Genomic DNA, 17,088 nt, shown 5'->3' with positions numbered 1-17,088 from the left:
CATTAACTTAATTAAATGACTCCATCCATCATCCTCCACTAAGATCGTTTTGAATTGGTTTATTTTCCATTTTAATCATTTGATTAATTTTTATTTTACGGCCCTAAGCCTTTTCTATTTAAAAACTATAACAATTAAATTTTTATAATTTAGTCCACTGAACCTTAATTAATCATATTTCCAACTAAATTGTTTATTCAAATTTCAAGTCATCAATATAATAACTCAATAAATATTTCTATTTACTATGTACAAACTCTACTTATAGAAACAAAATCCTAAAACCATATTTTTTAATATCACTAGAAACTAAATTGTTACAAAAGACTAACATACTAGCAACTAGGTAACAACCATCTAACACATTTAACACGTGTGAATATTCTATAGAAACTATTCAAGGATGAAACCCAAAATATAATGTAAATAAAAATTAATTATAAGGAAATATTTTAGATTATGAGCTCAGTTAATTATAAATTTAAAAGGACTAAACCCCTGCGTGCTGAACAAATTTATGTTACTCTGAAACGACAGAGGGAACTCCATTTGATTGACTTTGCCATTCAAAAAATTTGGTGCAGATCAAAGGATATAAATGCTGAACAATAAATTAGATTAGGGCCCTTGGCCATCGAAGAATGCATCAAACCCGTACGATCGAAAAATACAAATACGAAAGTTTTTGAAGTCCGAGAAAGCAATCACTGGAACTGAACCACACGACATTTATTTCAAATTCCTCGATCCTCGCTATTGATTTTGACACGTTTTGATTTGGTATCAAATCAGATTACTACTAACATATCCCAATTCTCAATTTTTAAATCTTTATTTATAATTTTATTTTAACAAATCCATATAAGAAAAAGTGAAAACTAGTATTCTACACACCATAAAATGTTAAAACAATTTACTAAAATTCCTATATTATATATGTTTTAGAATTCTGTACATCAATTATATTCTAATTTCATCATTTTAAATTCTTCATTTTCCAAAATATACATTTTAGGCTAATTTTTCACTTTAACTATGTAAAATAATTTGATGTGATTTATTTTTAAAGATAAATATCATTATATATATTGGCATTCTGTATACAATTGGACACTTTTTTATTACTTTTAAAATATATAAAAATATATAATATTTATCCAATTGTAAAAAATGTTAAAGTTTAATTTCACATTGCTTATGTTTTGAAAATATAAAACACCTTAAATTAATTGATATAATGAATGGAAAATTAATTCCAGAATTAAAATGATGAAATTATTACGCAACAACTAAATCTATCAACATTTTTTTACATGTCTAAAATTTAACAAAATCTTCAAGTTAGATAATGAAAAGAAGTTTATAATATTAATAAAACTTTATCTTTTAATATAAATAACTACTTTAAGACATAGTTATATCTTTTAATAAAATGACTTTTTTCCAATAACAAAAATAAGAAAGATTTACTTTTAAAAAGAGAAATTCTTTTTTATATTTACAAGATTATTTCACATGTAAAAGTTATATATTTGCAACAACTGTGTCCAACTAAACATAAAATTTATTGTTTTGAAATTTAATTTTTTAAAACTAGAATTTAATAAATTTAAGTATAAGCTAGATTTTAGCCTCAAGGTAGTTTAATTTTATGCTTTTCCCTATCGCTTTTCTGGTAAAAAGGAACAGAAAAAAACTAAGGCGATGGGAATTCATGATCAGATAAGTAACATTACTCTCAGATAGAAAAAAAATTCTTAAGAGATATTTTTTTTTTTAAATTCCAGGCTGCCATTGACGTGAAAGCTGAAGAAACTCATGGTCCAAGCGAACATAATCTTTCATATTTGACAATGGTAATATGCGGGCTACCCCTTCTGTAGTTAAGTTGTAGGACCAAGCATTAGATTGGAACTGTTAGGAACTTGTAAAACACGATAATGGAAATCCGGCCAGTAAATCTAATCGCAAGGAGATTGGGAGATGACAATAAATACGTTTGAGGAAATTCCTATGAATTCCAACGAGCCAACTGAGCTATTATGATTATGAATTTCCCTGCCCCACCATGTGGAAAGAGTACCGACTGGAAAGTTAAAGACACAATCTGCATCAATGATTCAACACGACTGTGGCTGAAAAGAAGCTAGTTCCAAGTTTTGAATTATCATGAGAATTCTCATGTTAAGGGCATAAGCCGTATAAGCCCAACATACAATGGAAGGCCCCAAGCTTTTGATGCACATGAGGTAGATACAAGCATTCCAAACAGTGTATTTTACTGCAGAACTCAAAACATTTGAGGGTTGGCATATGTCCTTTCTAGTTCCAATAGTGTCTCACTATCATTTGTTTTAATATGTTAGTATATCATCATTAGTAATTAGTGAAGAGTTTGTTAGGCTGTTAGGCTGTTAGTATTTTGTTAAGAGTACTATTCAAAAGCTGTTAGTAGCAGTTATCCCTTTGAAGATTGTATAAATACACTTGATCTCCTGTATCAGGAGAGCAATAATAATAACTCAATTTCTCTGTTCATTTTCAATCATTTCATTTCCTGTTGAATTCTTGGATACACTTACATGGTATCTTTCGCCTAAGTCCTGAAGACTTGCTCGTGTTGCGCGTTCATGGCTAACTCGACTGAGTTCGTTTCTGCAAACAATGGTAATCCATCCAATATACTATCAAATTCTCGATTAATTCAATGCTTCCCTCGACATGATACTGTCAAATTAGATGAAACTAACTTTGTACAGTGGTAACAACACATAAAGTTGATTGTTAAAGGCTATGACTTAACAAGATTTATTGAAGGTACCTTACCTGCTCCACCGCGGTTTATTCCATCTCCGGAGGGTCCTCTGGTTCCGAATTTAGTGGCTTCGTTGTTCCATCAGCAAGATAAGTTGCTTGCGTCCTGGTTGTTGTCCACAATTAGTGGTGCTCTCTTTTGTGTTTTACAGATGCAAAATCATCATGCGATGTATGGAGTACAGCAAACCTATTGTTTACCGTCTTGACAGGAGGAAAGTTATCTCACATTAAACATGAGTCGTATTAGATTAAAAAAGGTAATATGACAATGAAAGAATATGTGGCTAAGATTCAAAATACCTGTGCCTTGATCGAAGCATCTGGATCTCGAATCTCGGAGGCTGAGAAGGTGGAGATTGTTCTTGCGGGCCTACCATCAGAGTACGACGTTGTTCTCACTCTTGCCTCATTCTCGTCTAAGTTGCTTCCCATGCAACGACTTATGGATGTTCTATTGGAATATGAGATTCGACGGACTCGTGTGGCACGGGAGGCCCGTTTCATGCAAGTCTAATGGAGGCCGCTCCGATGCCGATGGTGGTGGAACCTGCGTGTGGTGGTTGTTCCTCCACTGGTGGCTGTGGAAGAGGTTTTCACTTCGGATCCAGTGCCAAATCTGTGGTCAATTCGGGAACTTGGTGTAGCAGTGTTATTATCAGTTCAATCGAGACTATGACAGCCCCTCTATGATGGCGATGGCTTGGGCTTCAAATGCGTGGGCGCCGATTGACAGTGACGTAAGGGGGTCGCATGATGGTTTTGGTTTGGGTGCTGCGAACCAACGCAAAGATGCTGCTTATGGTGGTTGCTCCTTTCCTCTGAAGGTTCTAGGCTCGTTCGGCCTTTTTGCTACAACGCTCCACCTGGTTTCAGCCATGACCAATGGTGTGAGTTTCTGCCACAAGATGCGGCAGTAACAAATGTGGTAGATTTTCGGGTTTCATATAACCCTTTTGATGGTTTGGTAAATGGGTCACATGGTATGGCTATTGGGTCACACGGCATGGTGAGGCCATTTGTTATAGCCCAGAATTTTGGGCCACATGATGGCCTTGCTAGGCCAAATGGTGTAGGCCATTTCTTTGGGCCGCATGGTGTTAGCCAACGCCTTGGGTCGGGTGCTAATTTTGTTAGCCCACCTGGTCATGGACATGGTGTTAGGTGTCTAAGTGTCAATGATATGGGTATTCATAGGCCGAATGGTGGATTGAGTGTTTCGGGGTTAACAAAGCCTAGAGCGCGTGTTCTTCCTAGGCCACCTTCTGGAGTTATAGCTTTAGATCCGAATTATGTTTTTAATTCCTCACCGTGTGTTGGGTTGCCATGAGTTCCTTATGTACCAACGTCGAATTTTTCAAACACCACTGGGTCTAATGTGAATACGGCTCAATATGGGTCCAATTTTGATAATGTTGATTCTTATATTCATATGCCTATAGGGACTTCATAATGGTATCCTGATTCGGGAGCTACGCATCATGTCTACAAAAAGGCCTCTACTTTGAATAAGTCTATGCCATACTTAGGTACATCTCCTCTTTTAATGGGTGATAGGACCCTTGTAAAAATTACGTCTGTTGGACATTCTACCTTGCCTATGAAAAATAAAGTGCAACATATGTCTAATATTTTGTGTGTGTCTAATATTAAGAAGAATTTGTTATCTGTTTCCCAGATTGCTAAAGAAAATAACATCTTCTTTGAATTTCACTCGTTTCACTGTGTTATTAAGGATATCTAGACTCGAAAAATTTTACTGTGAGGCCATACTCATGATGGACTCTACATTTCTCACCAATTGCTCTTGTTTAAAGTGGTGTTTTTCCTTCTGTTCATAACACTGGGTTTCAGACTAGCTCCGCCAGTTGCGATGTTTTTGCACTTTGGCACTGTTGACTTGGTTATCCTTCCGCCTTTGTTGTTAAATTTGTTTTAGATAAATGTCAAATTGTTTCGAATAACACTTTTCTTGATAACAATTGTTTCAAACTCTACTATTGAATATACTGATCCTTTTGACTTGGTTGTCTCCGACTGATGGGGACTTACGTCTATTGTCTGTGAGAAAATTTGTATTATGTCTCGTTTGTTGATATGTGCAGTCATTTTACTTGGCTAGTTCTCATTCGACGTAAGTCTTAGGCAATTGATTGTTTCCTTCAATTTTAGAAGTTAGTCAAAACTCAGTTTGGGAAAAATATTAAACAATTTCAAAGCGATTGGGGTGGTGAGTTTCGAGCTTTCTCAATATTTTTGGCTCAGCATGGTATTGTTTATCGGATCTCATGGCCATATACGTCAGAGCAAAATGGTGTGGTCGAATGGAAACAGTGATATATTATTGAAATGGGTCTTACGCTTTTGGCTCAAGCGAATCTACCTATAAAGTTTTAGGGTTATGCTTTCATTTGTGCTGTGCATTTAATAAATCGTCTACCTACCTCATTCTTGAAAGGTCAGTCTCTTTACAAGATTCTTCATGGTAAGGAACCAACGTATGATCATTTGCGGGTGTTTGGATGTTGTTTCCTATATCTGCGTCCATTTCATAATCATAAGCTAGAATTTCATTCCCAGTCTTGCATGTTTTAGGATATAGTTCTCAACATAAGGGGAATCAATATCTTACACTGAATGGTAGGGTTATTGTCTCTTGACACGTGGTATTTGATGAACGACGGTTTCCATACCTTGAGAGTTCTATGGTTTCTTTCCAATTCAGTGGGTGTGTTTCCACATTTGTTCCTCTTGTTCAGTCTATGACTGATAAGCCTGCTGAGTCCTAGGATCCTAGATATTTGTTTCATAATTTGCCTATTAACAAAGATTTTCATCCCACAATAGGACCAGTCAACTCACCAGTTGACTTAGGTGTTATTGGTTGTGACCAAAACACTCTGTCTACTACACCAGAGGATTCAAGTCATGACGATCCAACAACTACCACTCCAACTGCTCCTTGTATCCCTCTGCGTGTAGGTAATACTCATCATAATGTTACACGGGCAAAAGTGGGAATTTTTAAACCCAAAAGGTTGTCTGTTGAAATTATTGATCATGAGCCACGCATGATTACTGAGGCTTTTTCTAGTGAGGAGTGGCGGTTGATAGCACAAGTTGAATATGATGCTTTGATTAAAAATTCCACCTAGGAACTGGTTCCCTTGCCGCCTGGCCCAAAAGCGATTGGTTGTAAATGGCTCTTCAAAGTGAAGAAGAATCTTGACAGTACTATTGCTCACCATAAAGCTTGGTTAGTGGCAAAGGGTTGCTCTCAGGTACTAGAACGACGGAAATGTGAAAGTACACACAATTGCAACAAGTAATAAAGTGACAAGTAAATGTCAAATTATCGTACCCACAGGGACTGTGAAAAGGATTATTTATGAATGCAATTTAAAACACTTTGGTGAAAAAAATATTTGGTTTAAAAAGGGTGAATAAAAACTTAAGAAAATTGAAATAAATAAAAAATAAAGTAAAATAAATTTCTAATGCACGATTTCAAAATAAGATTTAATCAAGATGATATAATTGTGTTGGATTAATTACACTTCTCATCTTAGAATTATTAAACTTATGTTTATGTTGTTACGAATAAAATCACGGCAACCCGGTAATCTACTAACTTATGAACATACTTACATACCAAAATGCATTCATCTCTTGACATATCCCTATGTCAATTAAACCGACTAAACAGATTCTAGTAAGCAAACATGTTAGTGCACATACATACTCATTAAACTGAACTAATCTCTTGCATATCCCTATGTCAATTCAAACGATTAATTAAATCTAACAAGAAAATAAAAGACTATGTGAGGTAGCAAGGTATCCCTACCTTGAAACAGTTTAATCACAATAATCTTGCATGTTATGCAAGGCAATAATATCGCCAGATACATTGCTAATTTAACCTTCAGCTACCTTAGAAGAATAAACATGCACTGATCAAGTACTGTGTCAATTAATTACAATTTCAATACGTTTAAATAATTAATTTATTAGTTACCTCATAGTCGTAACGCAAGAATAACTGAGGCATGATTTTACTTAATCAAGCATTTTACCGAGGCCTATAACAACATAAACACAATTTTAACAATTTAAGAAGACGAAATGCAATCAACCCAACTCGAATTAAATTTAAGCTAAGCTCATTAAATTAACCATTTCAACAACATGAATACTGATAGATATGTTCATCATAACAACAACAAAAATTAAAGAGAGAGGGAACAAGAATCAAATCCGGTGGTTTTTCGAGGCTTGACTTGGATGCTCCGTTCTTCCTTCTTGTTATCCTCGCTGGTCAAGGCTTCAATGAACACTCAATTGCTGCTCTAAAATGGTTGAAGAACACCCCTTTTCCAAGGGAAGAAATCGGCATAAGAGCAAGGGAATTGAAATGGAAAAATGAGAGAAAAAGAATGAGAGAGGGGAGAAATGTTGTGAAATGAATGAGGAATGAATGAAATGCTTTGAATGATTAGCCAATGGGGCTTTTATAGCTGAGTGTGGAAGCTGAAATTTGCTAAAAATAGTATCCAAAGAGCCAACCATTGGCCGGCAACCTATGTGGCAAAGTTGATGCTTTCAACTTTGCTAAAAATGGCTTGGGGCAAATCCAAAAAATTGACCAATTATGGAGGGGTTTGAATGCAACTTTGAAAAAACTTAAAGGGCTTCTTTGCAAGCTTAATTAATCAGCTAATAAGCTGATTTGGTCAGGATATGGCCTGTTTTGGGCTGCCCAATCTTTGGCCGGTTCACTTCAATCAATTCGGTTCAACTGGACCACTTTTTCCATAATTAATTAATATTAATTTATTTAGCCCAAATTAAATTGGGTATAAATTAAAATTAATTATATTATGAATTAATACACATAATTGTAATGTCTTAGGTTGGAAATTAATTCGCCTTGATACTTCAAATTGCTTTTCGGTTTTGTGCTTCAAGTAGTGTCTGCCGAGCCATTTTTCGCCCTTTGCGTAATTCTGTCGAAAATAACCAAAATTACTCAAAATTAATTATAAAATTAACTAAAATTAATCATGTTCATACTTTAAGTACAATTTAATTTTTTTATAAAAATTAATTATTTTTCAACAAGAATTTAATCGAAACGGTATGACTTTAAGCTAAAAAGGGTATGTAAAAATGCGTAAATTTTCGTGTTTCCAGGTACCAGGGTGCGATTTTAAAGAAACGTTTAGTCCAATGGTTAAACCTGTTACTATTCAGATTATTTTGTCTATTGTCTCTAGAAGTTGGCAGCTACGTCAGTTTAATGTTAACAATGCTTTTCTGAATGGCGAACTTATTGAAGAGGTGTACATGCAACAACCTCCAAGGTATGTTCAATGTGGGGTGCATGGTGAACCTTTGGTGTGTCGAATGACGAAAGCCTTGTATGGGCTACGCCAAGCTCTATGAGTATGGTTTGATAAGTTGAAACAATTTCTTATTTCCCAGGTTTTCTTTTATCAAAATATGATGCTTCTATGTTTGTCTAGGTTACAAATGACTCGAGTATATATGTATTAGTTTATTGGGATGATATTATCATTATTGGAAATGCACCCGGAACTATTGAGGATTTTTTTCAATAGTTGCATCTTGAGTTTTCACTTAAAGACATGGGAGATCTTCATTATTTTTTGGGCATTTAGGTTACTCGATCGTCAACTAAGAGCTTTCATCTCTGCCAACGTAAGTACATTCTGGATCTTTTTGATAGAAGTTCGTTAACTAATGCTAAGGGTGTCCACACACTTATGATCAATTCTTCTATATTATCTAAGGATGAGGGAGTTCGTCTAAGTGATCCTACTGAATATAGAAGTTTTGTTGGCGCATTGCAATATGTGGTTCTCACTCGGTCTGACATTGCTTATGCAGTAAATCAAATTTGTCAATTCATGTATGGGCCCATTAGTGTTCATTTGATTGTGTTAAAATGAATCTTACGATATTTGAGTGGCACTGTTGATTACGGGTTAGTTTTTCACCGCTCTGATAGACTATCTCTGGTTGGCTATGCCGATGCTAACTAGGGCTTGGATTTTGATGATAGAAGATCAAAAACTGGTTATTGTGTGAATTTTGGAAATACACCTATCTCCTGGTGTTCTAAAAAGCAGCAAGTTCTGTCTCACCCTACTGCTGAGGCTGAGTACAGGAGTTTGGCTACTGCAATGTCTGATGTTACTTGGCTAGCTTCTTTGTTGCAAGAATTACGATTAAGCTCTGCTGACACTCCAGCTGTCTGGTGTGATAATTCTAGTACTGTTGCATTAGCTACCAATCCAGTTTACATTCTAAGTTCAAACATGTTGAGCTTGACTTGTTTTTTGTTCGAGAAAAAGTGGCAGATAGCTCTCTCATTGTCGGTAAAGTTCCAGCCTGTGATCAGGTTGTCGATATCCTCACAAAACCTTTGTCTGCATCCACATTTGCTCGATTTCGCAGTCTTCTTCAAATCTTACCGATCGGGAAGTTGGGTGAATGTTAGAGTATATCATCATTAGTAATTAGTGAAGAGTCTGTTAGGCTGTTAGGCTGTTAGTATTTTGTTAGAGTATTGTTCATAAGTTGTTAGTAGCAGTTATCCTTTTGAAGATTGTATAAATACACTTGATTTACTGTATCAAGAGAGCAATAATAATAACTCAATTTCTCAGTTCATTTTCAGTCATTTCATTTCCTATTGAATTCTTGGATACACTTACATAATATGTTAAACGGTTGAAGATATGCCCTAAAGTCAATCGCTTTAGGCAAGCATGTCGAATTAAATATTGTAAATTTATTACTTTTTTGATGTGATAAAAAAGTTTTCCTTCGTATTAGTTGCATGATTTATGATGATCATGAGATTACTAATAGGATGAAGTCCATGAGACACAATGTCCTTGCAAATGAATCATGAACAGTTTATGATTATGAGATTGTATTGTATCAAATTTGTGTTCCTAAAACCTTCTCAATCAATGTATTTTGAGATAGAGCATCGATAAAACACTATAAGTTAGCATATGTTAAACCTCTATGAATAGGATGCATGCAATAGATCTCATAAGTTAAAGTATGTGAGATACTTGAGAATAACATACGAGTGCTTGTTAGAGAACAAGTATATTGAATATGGCTTGTTTGAGAATTCCAGTTAGTAGTGTCACTCAAGTGTTTGCAGGAAATGTTCTCATGTGAACTTCAATGTAAATAACCCTTTTACTTGAGATACCAAGTCATCTTATATGAGGAGTGTTATGCTTTGATTCATCAAAAAAATTAGTCTTCATAGAAAGGATGCTTAGGTAGGGTGTCTTTGGTAATCGTATTGAAAGTGAATGAGTGATAAAGAGAGGATTAAAAATTTTATGTAACTCGAAGACAATCCTAATTGTTTCGTTAATTATGGTTAAAAGAAAGTCTTTGATTGAAGTAAGATGGATATGATCCATAAAATTAATCATGAGTTGCAAGGACTAATATAGATAAGTTAAAAGTAGACAACAAGCCATGCCTTTTAGCTTTTTCGAGGATATTTTGTGAAATTATCAAATTACATTAAAATATTGCTCATTCAAAGGTTTCTTAAAAGATCACACTTGACTCTACAACAATTTGGGTGTCATGATGGATAGTTAGATCTCACTCTTGAACCTTAAGTTCAATTTTCTCTTAACAGAGTAACCTTTTGATTATTGTTTTTTTTTTCTAGAAACCTAGTGGGTGACACATAATAGGATGAGAATGAGTGCTAAACTGTATTCAATTAAGTTTACTTTATTGAATATAAATTTTAATATATGAGGCTAGGATTGAATGGTTCAACTATGGAGAGTTAGGACATGTTTGGATTTTGATATGAATACGTGTAGAGTTGAATAAGGTGGATAAGGATTATCTAAAATAGAGATATGTGTTCAATTAAAATATGGATTGGACCTAAGATTAATTTAAAAAATATCTTACTTCAAATGTATGGATGAAATAGTGTCTAAAATTTAACTTTCGAACAATGATGTCTAGAGTTAGGACCATATAAAGATAGGGTTGTAACTCAAATATTATGCAATTGTTACATGTAATTTTTGTAGGTTTAAGATATGATAGATAGAATGATTGTAAGGAAACATGGCGCCAAGAAGGAAGAATGAAAAAGATCACCATTAGTCTTGTAAACTATGTATGTCATTCTTTGGAATTTGATCAACAAGTTTCCTTAGGGTTCAAGGAAACTAAAGTAGTAAAAGTCTATAATCTCCTAGTAGGTTACATGCGATAATTTTATTCTTGAATTTTATATTTTGATATAAATTGAATAAATGTTATGCATAACAACTAATGTGAAATAAATGAGACATGGTAATTGAACGACTAAAAATCCCTTATGAAATATTGAGTCTATGCTCTTCAACTAATGTGACACCTCACATTTGACCTCGTAATCGAATATGAATGTGTGACATCATATTATGTTGCTGGAGCAACTCAAACCATCTCAAATCATTACATCAAGCAATTTGATATTAAATCATAACAATTTCCATACAGTCACAATTATATGCATAAACATGATAAATTAATGTCAAATGAACTCATATAAAATGTTTTAGAATTAAGCGGGGTAAAATACAGAGATAGGATTCAAATCCAAACTCAAAGAACCAAATTTAACTTTGTGTCTCGAGACATTGAAGTTCATGTCTCGAGATAGGTCTCAAGACTTTTAGACCCTTAGCTCAATGTTTGGATATCTTGAAACTAAGGGCTTCTTGTCTCGAGAACCAAAACAGGGCAAAATCTATTTTAGATTCAATTTTGACTTGTCTCGAGATAATGAGATTCTTATCTTGAGACTATGCAAACCATGTCTCCAGACATGTTCGTCCTATCTCGAGATCACTACTATTAAATGCACAATTTGGTCATTTTTGTTCATAGTGTCTAGAGACATGACCCATGTATCTCGAGACTAACTTATCAAAATGTCAAAAATGCAAACTTTCAAATAAGCAAGTGATGCCAAAATACTTCCTAAATCACCCAAAAGTTGCACCAAACCAACCAAACCTATTGGCAAGTAAAAAAATGATCAGCATCTTAAAATCATGGCATTTTATGCATTATTTTTTTAATATAAACAAGTAGATAGTTAGGCAAGCTAAATACATACTTTAACTACTTAAACCAAGTAACAAATCAACAACTACCAACACAAGAACAATTTTAACATATATCAATCTAATGCACACCTATTTGACATGGCATTCATTTTACATAAATAGCCTAATTTAACCAATTATTAACTTGTTTACAAATAGTCATTCAATTAGAGATATTAATATACATATATGTACCATAAGGTAAGTAAAATCAAAATCACTTCAACCATTTAACAAAACATGCATCATTACCATATTTACAAATCAAAATAACATAGGGACTTCAAAATTCCTAATGACCTAGGCATATGCTAAATATAACTTGACATATTAAAAAATATTACAACTGATGGTTGAGTTGAGAGTTAAAGGCTTGAATGCTAATAAGCTCACAATCACTTTGAGAGCCTAAAAAAGATTTGCACACAGAAACATACAAATTCTTACGCTGGGTATTGAATATTCAATAATACTAATATAATTTTAAATTCAACCATCAAATGATTAAGATTAATTAAAAAATAAGATGAAGAAAAGTTGTAGGATTTCCTTCACTCGAGATTGAGATTTCTAATTTGATTAAAGTTCCCTTTAAGGTGGAAATTTGGAAGTTCACAATTTCTTGAAACATAATTTTGATCAACTAAGAAAAATTTGAAATCATATAAATATGATTCAGATGACCAAAAGTTGGATCAAAATTTACTTAAAAGATTCTTAAGGAAATCAACAAAGCTATAATACTTGGACAATAGGCCCAATTGAATATTGGAAATTAATTTAATAAGTTAATCTTAAGCTTAATTTAAGGCTTAGTTAATTAAAATATATATTGTGTAGTGGAATGTAAGCCTAGTTCTTACTTAGGCTAAAACTTCAATATATGCTTAAAGGTGGGATTGAGCAAGAGAAATTGAAAATCAATTTGAATTAAGGCGTTTTAACGATTTATGGAATGTAAGTTTAAAAGTCGTGGTTACTCAAAACCAAATCGAATTTTATTTTTATTTAATATACTAATTAATTTTAATTATTTATGATGTAAAAATAAATATTTTTATTTAAAATATTGAAATTAATTTAAAAGTTCTTAAAATATTACTTTTTAAAAATATTTATAAAAATACTTAGAAATTTTGGCAAATAATATTCAAAATCAAGAAAACAAAGTTCTTTTTTGACAAAATAAGTTTAAGGAACTAAAAGGAAAAATTAATATGAAAAATTGATAACCAAACCAAGTCGAATCGAATTATAATAGACGATTCAAAAAAATTCAAAAAATCCAATCGAATAGAACCGATATCACTTTTACTTTAAGCGCTATGCAACAAGGCTAGGGATTTTGTTAACCCTAACATAATTCTTCTAGGACATATATAATGATATTTTGTTTGCTTGGCATTGGTATTGAGTTGCACATGGGACATTTCTATAATGATTATACTAGTGGAATCCTAGAATAGTGTGCAACAACTTTATCTTTGAAGAAGCCAATTTTTTTCGTGCACTTAGCTACCATATTCGTCATCTTCTTTAGTTGTATTCTTTATTTTCTTTTTCGGTACAATTAAATTTTACATAACAATTTAAAGATAGTAGATAATAGCACCAAATTTTACATTAGAATTTAAAGAAAGAAGATGTTAACACTAGAATTCTAACTCAAAATTGTTAACACAAAGGTTCAATCACTTGATCCTTTGGATTGTTAATCCTATTCTTTAATTAGTTAAAAGAGAAAAAAAATTTAAATAAAATTAGTTTGATTTATGGTTCACTTTAGAAAGTAAGCAACGATTAGCTTTGGTGAAAAACTTCACAATCGACAACCTTGTTCTTGTCTTTGGAATATTCGTTCTTGCTTTGGATTAGATCTTGTTTGATATTATTAGAATGGTGTTTGCTAAGTTTGGATCTTTTGTTTCCTTGAGATGATCATTTGATCTCATGTGGTCATGATTGGAAGGGCATCCCATAAAATCACGATATCTTGTGAAAATAAATTCCTTAACTTGTCTTCTTCAATTTAGATAAAATCAAATAAGGTTATACGAAATTCACTACCTACATATAAGAAAAAAAAAAGATATGCAACCAAGCATGCTTAAATTTAATTTTAAAATCTTATCCATCTTTATCTTTATCTGTCTCATATAAATCCAACTTGATGAAAATAAAATTAGTTTTAAAGTTTTAAAATCTACCACATTTTTCTAATCGATTTCGTTTACAGTCATTGTGTTGTGAATCGTAGATTTTTCCAACATAATCACCATCAATTGTTCCTTTCATGGTTAAAATTTGAAGTTTAAAGTGTAGAAACAAACTCATTTTCACCACATGTATCTGTTGAATCAATGATCTCCAATAATTATGTAGTTGGGACATAAATTCATGCTCAACATACCTCTATATATTGTGCACCCGAAGATGTCCAATAATTGGATACGTCAATGAAAGATTTGTATGTTAAAAACCATTTGTTCCTTTTAATAATTCTAACATGATTGACACCTAACGATAATTCAAGAATACCTTTACTTGATAAATTACCTCATCATGTTTGACTTGATAATGATATGAGAGAAAGAACTAGTTTTAAGCCAGATAGTATGATAGCATATGCACAAGCACCTTCTTCAACCATTAGGTGTGATTACACTACTAGCAACAAAATGTTTCCATGACTAAGAAAAAAAAACCCTTCACTAGCTTTTATTTAGAAAGAGAATTTAACATTGGTGCAAGTTGTTGTTGATGCCAAATTAGACAAAAATGACAGTATCATATTTATAGACAAACGCTAGATAACTAGAAATGGCTGAGAGCTTAAATGGAAAAGCATTTCATCAATAAAGCAAAGCAAGTACCACAAAGACCCCAATCAACAAAAGAAGATTCTTCAAAATGTTATCTGCTTGTTGTCCCCATACTATTGGCTGAAGAAACCCTTGAGCATGACCACCATGAACTGTATTAAATGCATGAGGAAACCCAAAAGTTGTTCTATACACGATAGCATCTGGAAATCCATAAAAATATAAATTAAACAAGGATGGCAATAAGCCTCCAAAACCCATTGTTAAGTTACCAATCCTTGCAGTTGCCATTGGAACAAAACCACCAATTAGTCTAAACCCGTAATTGACAAACTGATTAGTTAATGTGGGAAGAGCAGCAGTAGTTAATCTTTACCCAACTAGGTGGTTTGGGATTTCCATGCCTAGATACGATTTTAAATGCGGATCAATCTGGTTTTTGCCCCCTACAATCAAGAGGAACGAGTTTTTCCTCTTGTATGAGGGCCTTGCAAATCAGGCATTCTTGACAATGTGAATGATGGTGCAACCATCTGTATAGGCATGGCAAATAAAAAAGATGGCAACAAAGAATGATGATCGGGTCTTGAGCCAATTCAAAACAGATATTGCACTTGAAATCACAAGCATCATTAGCATTATTACTACCTAAAAAAGGCGGACTCGAGGGCATCATGCTTTTTGATTCCCCAAAACCACTCATCATTCCTTCTATGGCTAACAAAATGAATTAAAAAATCACGTGGAAAATACACAACTCAAAAGGAAAAATGGGAAATCCAAAAATTCTTAGTAACAGAATCAAAACCACTACTTTCAACCAACCAAATAAGCTCAATTCACTACCCCTTGCCTATCTATTTGAAAAAAAATAACAAACCTTAGAAAATTTGAGATGCTATGTAATGATAAAAGTATTAATAATCAAATGATTTTATAGAGGTAATCAAATTATTCCATAAATGACATTAATTGTAAACCAATCTCAACAATTTCATTAGTATACAAAAAGAAACCCATAAACAAAAACAAGATCTAAGAATCGGAAAACTAACCTGATAATTAAAAGAAGCTATAATATCATTGTTTATGTTATTATCTAGGAATGGGAAGTTAAGGGAGAGAGGGAGGCACTAATAATTAAAAGTGTCACATCCCGAAAATTGTGTTAGATGAATTAGATAATGAAATTATGTTAAGTGTGTTAATATGTTCAGTGGATAGATGTAGTGCTTGTGTGTGTGAGGTTCTGGGTTCGAATCTTTTCCTGGAATTTTTGCTATTTTTTCCTAAACCCTTACCTTTGAACATTTGATTTATATATTAGTTTCACTCAACTGATGACAGAATGAGCTTGCTAGTTCAGTGGTAAAGTGTTAACTTATCCTTTAGTCCTGTGTTTGAGTCCCCATCTGGGAAAAAAACTAATATGGATAAAGATAGGAGTTAGTAGAGTGGTTTTAAAATTAGTGGTGAAGGATTTTATCCTAAAATTCCTCTCTCACAATCGTCTCTTTCTCCCCACTCTCTCTCAAACATCCCACTTTCTCTCAATTTGACATCCAATCTTCCACTTTTACCATTATTTCCTTTTGTTTCAATTTGCATTCTTTTTGCTTCTCTTCTATCGAAATTGCTTTCTCGTTCACAAATTTTATGTTTTCTTTCTTTTATTATTTCATATCATACGTTGGTGTGGTTTGAATTCCAATGTTGAGTTCTTTCTGGTCATTCCAATTTTTGGTGTTGGCTATGTTTGGTAGGATTGTTGAGTTGTGGTTTCAGTTTTCTATAAGTACAAGAACAGACATATATTTTCTCTATAGTAAATTTTGGGTTTGTACATGTTTTCACGCAAAGAAGTTGTTTTAATTGGTTCTCGCTGTAATTGGTTTTGTGGAATTTTTTTAGGAGAAGATCGTGAGACAAATTTTCCTTTGGAGATTAGTGAGTCTTAGGATTTTCTACCACAATTTGGGTAAGCGGCCGATCGCCTTGTGATGGTTGTCTTTGTTTGTGTTAAGGTCGATAGTATTTATTTCACTTGTAGCCAAATTAATGTTTGGGTTAAGGTGTATCGATGCTAATTGTTCATTTTGGATACTAATTTTAGGGGTATGTGAGTGTGTCAAAACATCATATTTCAAAAATGATTAGATGTGTACCCGAAAACTAAAAAAAAAATAGTGAACGCTAGAATGTCAAAAATTGGTCTGTCGATGCCACACAACCATGTGGTAGGCCATGTGTGGCACACGGTCGTGTGCTAG

General features: G+C 33.3%; 1 pseudogene; it reads right to left on the bottom strand.

Annotated features, from left to right (window-relative positions):
• Positions 1–14,848: 14,848 nt before the first annotated feature.
• LOC108482823 (uncharacterized) lies at positions 14,849–15,524 on the bottom strand (annotated as a pseudogene).
• Between the last annotated feature and the right edge of the window lie 1,564 nt (positions 15,525–17,088).

This window comes from Gossypium arboreum, chromosome 11 (genome assembly GCF_025698485.1).
Source record: "Gossypium arboreum isolate Shixiya-1 chromosome 11, ASM2569848v2, whole genome shotgun sequence".
Classification (NCBI taxonomy): domain Eukaryota; kingdom Viridiplantae; phylum Streptophyta; class Magnoliopsida; order Malvales; family Malvaceae; genus Gossypium; species Gossypium arboreum.
Note: the sequence above shows the minus strand (reverse complement) of the source record. Positions and strands in the feature narration are given on the sequence as shown.